Source organism: Cynoglossus semilaevis, chromosome 5 (genome assembly GCF_000523025.1).
Source record: "Cynoglossus semilaevis isolate Cse_v1.0 chromosome 5, Cse_v1.0, whole genome shotgun sequence".
Classification (NCBI taxonomy): domain Eukaryota; kingdom Metazoa; phylum Chordata; class Actinopteri; order Pleuronectiformes; family Cynoglossidae; genus Cynoglossus; species Cynoglossus semilaevis.
This window is the reverse complement of record NC_024311.1, coordinates 7,807,009-7,813,380: the sequence shown is the minus strand read 5'-3', so window position 1 is coordinate 7,813,380 and position 6,372 is coordinate 7,807,009. Positions and strand designations below refer to the sequence as shown.

The following is a 6,372-nucleotide window of genomic DNA, read 5'->3' as shown; positions in this document are numbered from 1 at the left end:
GCAGCAGCAGCAGCAGCAGCAGCAGCAGCAGCAGCAGCAGCTTGCTCATTAAGGAGCCGTGCTCAATCGTGCACATCAGACGGCAGGACACGGTCACGGAACCCCAACAGAACCAAGGTCACAGTCATCAAAGCTAAACTCTTCTGGACAGGTCACATGATCTGCATCAGCTGCCTGGGTCTTCTACAGGTAGAAAGAAGACTCTCAAAAGTACTAGGTGCAGTGGTGGCCTGGTACTCACTACGGTGATGGTTTCACTTTCACTTTCACCAACTGAAGGCTCTGTGTCTTGTGCCTTGTGCGTCCTTTCAGGTCGATGGAGCGACACAATCACAGACCACGTAGACCACACCTCCAGTATGGACAGCAGCCCACTTGACATTTGACCAAGAGATCAAATAGACCAAAACAAAGAGTTTAAAAACACAAACCTTAACTTGGATTCTGCTCTGAAACTGTCCACAGTCCACCTTAACATGTTACAGTACTGGACCAGTACTAGACCTACTTAATGTGGAACCATTAAACCGTTCATTTGACCAGTTAAAGTGGGCTGGACCACCAGATCTACAGTGATATATAGACACTGTTCCGGTACACGTTGATATGAAGCCAAGAAATACAACATGTAGCTGCTGAGCTGCTAATGTAACGTCTTAGTCCAACTAGTGACCGCAGTCCACAATTAACGTTAAATTGTTCTCTGGGTTCTTTGGGGCCAGAATTCTGTGTACTCATGTAGTAATAAATAACTGCGGCATCAAACTTCATCTTTATAAGTAACTTTTTTCGATAATAATCTTTGAACTAATGATGTGTCAGAAGCTAATGCATTGAAAGAGGATAAAAGCTCTGTGAGGAGAACGGACAACAGACAGTGATTGTAGATGAGTTCTTTTCCAGGCCTTGAAGTTTCAGAGGAGTTAATATGACGTTGACTTTGATCTAAAACAGTCACCGATCGTGGATAAAGACGAGGCCTTCCAGAGAAGATGGAGGAACACTGAGGTACATTCTCCTTCACGGGGAAGGAACCAGTTGTTCCCAACTCTAGTCAAGCAACGAGCTTCCAAACTAGCTTCAACCCTGGCTATGTCACAGTAGCACAGCAGGTGGCGCCAAGTCTCAGATTAACCCAACATTCACTATTAAAGCTCGTTTGTATCTACTCTGATATTCACACCTGTCAAAGGTTTAACGTCAAGAGTAGAGAGAAAACTCTACTTTAGAAAATCTTTCTGCGGATGTGATTTACTCGTCCACTGTTTAACGTCTGCTGTTTGGTTGTTTATGTACCAACAGTTTAGAAGGAAATCCAACCGAAGGAGGTCAACATTCAAACCGCTTCTTCAACGTTATCGACTGTCTCCGTCTGTTAGGAGGAAACAATGAGGAAAAAAATAAAGTATTGGGTTTTCTCTCTCTTCGGCAACGACTACAGATTTGGTGGCGACCAGTCACAGCAGACGAGATGGAGTCCACTGATAACTACGCTGACATCCCAAACATTAGGCACCAAAGAAATTGGATTAGTCTGCCAGAGAATAATGTTTCTTGTTGATTGTTCTGTGGATTTATGAGTCTGTCATCGGCTATTAGGACCCAGTAACATAATCCTGGGTGATAGGATCCACTGGGGAAAGGCCTGTTCCTGGCATTTGGTTTTAGGAAAATGGTCTGGATTTTTTTTTTTTTTGACTATTGAGGGGATTGTAAGTGTCCTGTCAAAGATCAGATTTAGTTTACCTTTTATAGTCATCGTTTTTTTTCACCATTTGTTTTTCTGAAGCTGATGATACTTTTTGTATCGCAGAACTATTTTCAGTTTTTAAAGAGATTTTATCATACATATACTTTTTCTTTTTTCACAAGAGCAAAAAAATTCAAAAGCTGCATCTCTCATTCAAATGTATATTCTGTTAGCAAAAAAATTCAAAAGCTGCATCTCTCAACTGACGACCTATGATTTTACTGTCAAAGACAATATTTAAGGAAGTCTAGCCTTTAAACTAGGAATGTATTCAAATGTATATTCTGTTAGTAATAAAAAATAAATTAAACTGCATCAATGTATTCAGCGTTATAAATGTTGTTTGTCCACTCAGAGGGGAGACCAGTCATGAGGTGATACTGGACCAGGCCAGTCCATAATCCAAACCAATCCCTGACTAATCAGTAAATTTAAAACTGAAGGTTCAGTTCCAATGTCGTAATCTTAATCTTCACCACTAGGCTTCCAGGTTCAAGTTTTTAAGTTTGTCTGTCAGATAATGAAATGCTGTAGAGTAGCTGGGATGTTATCTGCTGAGAGGTTACCGTGGTAACCGTAGAACTGCAGCAGGTTGACGCTGATGATCCCCTGGGGGTAAACATGAGGTTTACATTAGAAATGTAAAAATATTAAAATCGCCATTATTGTCTCAGCCACTGACGCTGGAAACACACTGGATTTACTGCACATGTGACGAGTCCTTCATACATTCTTACTGAATTTTTCCTTAAAATATTTAAAAGTATATAATATTCAAATATTGTAAAAAAAGAAGATGAAATTAAAAATAAAATATATTCCAATTACTGTAAACAAATTATAAAAATACAATGTACACTGCAATATAAACATAAACAAATAATGAATAAATGTTAAAAAGGGAGTAGCAGGTATTTTGACTAATAAAGATACAAATCAAAAATTTAAATGCTGTTAATGCTAAGTAACTAGTTTTCAGTCTTCAGGATACAGTTTTCCGTTTTAGAAAAAAAAAAAAAATTTGAAATCTGCCCCGACCTCTAAAAAAAAAAAAAAAATTGAAATCTGCCCCGACCTCCTTTGACTGGTTCCGTGTAAAAACTGAAAACATTTTTGAGGCGTCACAGGATTATCCTAACATTTTTTCAATGCTAGTTTATTTAAATATACAGTGTTTCTAACTAAATGTGCAACACTTGAACTTCTAGTTTTTAATATCAACAGATTGTTAGTGTTGCAACACGAGGTATTTAATTAGAATCTGAAGAGTACTGCAGTACTGAACTTTCTCCGTCTTGTGTAAAGTCTCCTCAATCACAGGCTGATATATTAAGGAACTAATTGTGTTGTAATGTTCATTACTTCTCTTCCCCGTTAGTTGTCAGCTGCTATTTACAATAAGACTGGGACTTCTAATTAGTTAGCCTTAGGACATCGTTAATTAGCTCCAAACAGTTTTCATCCCACAAAACAACTACCTGGAACTGTTTCTGAATAATGTATGATGCATAAAACTCCAGTCATCTGGATATATCACCAAGGCTCTCCTGGATATTCTTCTATGGACCAGAGGAAGCTCATTTGTGTTAACATGATACGCTGATGACTGAGCGCACTTCATTTGAATACGTCTGTAAATACGGGATGTCGTGGTTCACAGAAACAACGGACTGGTTTTCATTTTCTGACGTTTTTTTTATTTTTTATTTAACACTTGTGGAATATTGATTGTGAAAACCAAGTCAGAGCCGAGACATTAGTTAAAGTGAGACGTGATGTGGTTTGGCCTGGTTTCATCTGAACGTCTGTCGGCAGCAGATTGATGTGACTGTGACACGACCTTTTCCAGGGTGTGTGAAAATGATTAAGCGATGGCTATACTGTGATTTAACATTTGAGCCAGCACGCACTTTATTGATTGTGTGTCTTCACATCTGAAATCATTATCCAGTGTGGACTACTTGGAATATATTTGGCTCTCTTTAAATCACTCTTCATGTTTCTCTGCGAACGCGATCTGACGTCGATGATTAATTAACGATGTTCATCTAGAATTTTCTGTCAAACTGGAACTGATGTTTTTACTCCAGTGTCAGTCTGGAGCGCTCGCCCGTCACCGTCGAGGTAGTAGTACGTGTACTGTAGACCTGAGAGGTACAGCTGAGGCTGTACTCTCTAAAAGGTACTCGCCTGTGTTTTCTTGTGTATTTTTATTTTTCAGTCCTGGAATCAAAAATTGAAGAACTTGTATTTCAGAGAGGGTTTTTAGCTCGTTACAGTAATTGCACATATTTGTCTTAAACATCCATGAATTATAAATACTCCATTAATAATTCATGCAGTGCTAGCTGTGCTCATGTGAACGGAGCTCACATTTTACAGCAGCTCATGTGAAAACGGCGACATCGCACGCAACACTTTTTAGACTCCTGTTTACACGGACAAAAACTAACCATGAGTGACAGTACCAGTGAAAGCTGGTACTGCTGTAGTATTAGGGAGTAATACTTCACCTTTGGCGCTCGTGTGTACGTAGCTTTATGTTGAACACTGATTGGTTGATTGGTGTCCATTCACTTTTTTTCATTGTTGTGAGGCGTTGGTATGAATAGTGAAGTTAGAACTGTTGTGTTAGTGTCAGTGAAATGTCAGGGACAGAAACAGAGAGACTTTCAGTTCACAGTGCTGGTACTGTTGGTCTGAGAACCCTGCGCTGACTTCATGTGGTGAGTTATCGATTAGTTAGCAGGATCACCTTCTCAGTGTCCTAACCCTTATTAGCGGGGGGTGTTAGCACAGCAGTGCGACTGTAGTGCAGTGAGGATGAGGGAAATACAACGTGTTTGTTGGTAGAACCTAATGTTTGTTTTATGATATTGTTTCAACAATAGATTCTGTTTTTGAACGTTCCTAACGGACGACTAGACACGGTCAAAATGTCCTTCTTTTTTTTGTGTATTCTTTCAGTAAGATTTGCTGCCACAGTTCTGTCAGTTTCATCCTCCTGTTGTATGAAGACAACAGTAGGAACAGTGATCGGCTAATAAGTCATTAAAAGCAAAGCCTTAATCACAGACTAACCTTTTGAGACGTGAACAGATCGATGTCCACTGTACGTCCAATAATGTCACCGTCTGGTTTTATTTTATTTCTTCTGTTTGACATCTTGTACCCACTGTCTTCATTACTGTGGTTTTAGGATTTAAACTTAATCTTTAAATAGAACGCCCCGGCTCCCTGCTTTAACTGGAGAACAAGCCGTGCCAACAACACACTATTCACCAGCAGCAGCAGCAGCAGCAGCAGCAGCAGCACCAGCAGCACATGAACTTTTAAGCGCAGCTGAATCTAAAAGCTTCAGGATGAAACAAAAATCCCAGTCACTAGAAAGTAGCAGCGGTGCAGGGGGTAGCAGAGGGGGGGAGGCAGGGAGGAGGTGTGAGGGTAGAATGGGGGGCAGAGCAGCAACAGGGAGACAGAGAGGAATAAGACAACATGTGTTTCTCACACTCACTGTATATCCATGTTTTTCTCACTGTACGTTGTTATTCCAAACAGAAGTAGCTGTGGGCTGTGCCCCCCCCCGGACCCCTCCTCTTTATAAACCCACAGACAACACTACAAACTATGTAATTAAGCACGAATTTAAAGAAACTATTTTTCTTACTTTTACTCAGTTTTAAATAATTATTTTGTTTAGGAATGAGACAATAATTAACGACTGTTTTCAGCGCGGTCATAAACCTGTCCATTATGGGCTAGCTTATGTAGCAGAGCAGCTAACAGGCGCAAACCTACAGGTCTACGTAGATTATGACGTCATGATGTCGACGCTGTTGCACGAGGTGCGTTCAGATAGCATCAGAAATTTGAGAATCTGACAACAGTTTACGTTTTGTTTGTTCCAGGACAGAAACATAAAATACATTTAAACCTTTAACATTTATATTTCCTCTAATTTTCTCAGCCCCCCACCACAGGACAGAAACATAAAATACATTTAAACATTTTTATATTTCCTCTTATTTTCTCAGCCCCCCCGCCCCCAGTGTTATTGTATGGCATGTCGGTAAAACTACAGTGGTGTGTAAACATAAAAATAAATAAATAAATACCACAGTGACACCCTGTGTTAGCATCAACACACTGATGCTACGCTAATTGGACAGTTCCCTCTAAAAGCCACGTTGGTGTCCCTGACAGCTGTACTTACAAACTGACGGATCATTTTAACTGTAATTTCTGCTCCACTTCTCATGTATAAATAAATATATAAATACATACATCTTTCAGGTCTGGAGCGAGGGTAATTATTTTCCACATTAACCTCATTATGCTGCGTTCCCCGGGGCAGAATATCAGCCACACAACTGGCGTGGAGCAGATGCTGTTGGTGTGACACAGTGGAGGCGCAGCAGGACAGAGACACGACAATGCCACCGTCACAGACACAGAGACAGACACCGCCACCACCGCAACAGTCACGGTCTCCAGTTCTCTCCTTAAATCTACTGATTTCAGACTCCAAAATAAAAATCACGGCAAAATGGTTTTAAAATATTTCATACTTTATCTTAGTCCCAATGACTGAATTCTCAGCAGAGACGATAAGATCATAAGAT

The 6,372-nt window shown here is 40.1% G+C and overlaps 1 long non-coding RNA gene across 1 annotated transcript in view; it reads right to left on the bottom strand.

The window, feature by feature from the left end:
- The window catches only part of LOC103378896 (uncharacterized), a 110,477-nt gene that overhangs the window by 17,205 nt on the left and 86,900 nt on the right, over positions 1–6,372 (bottom strand). The gene's annotated exons all lie outside the window — the stretch shown is intronic.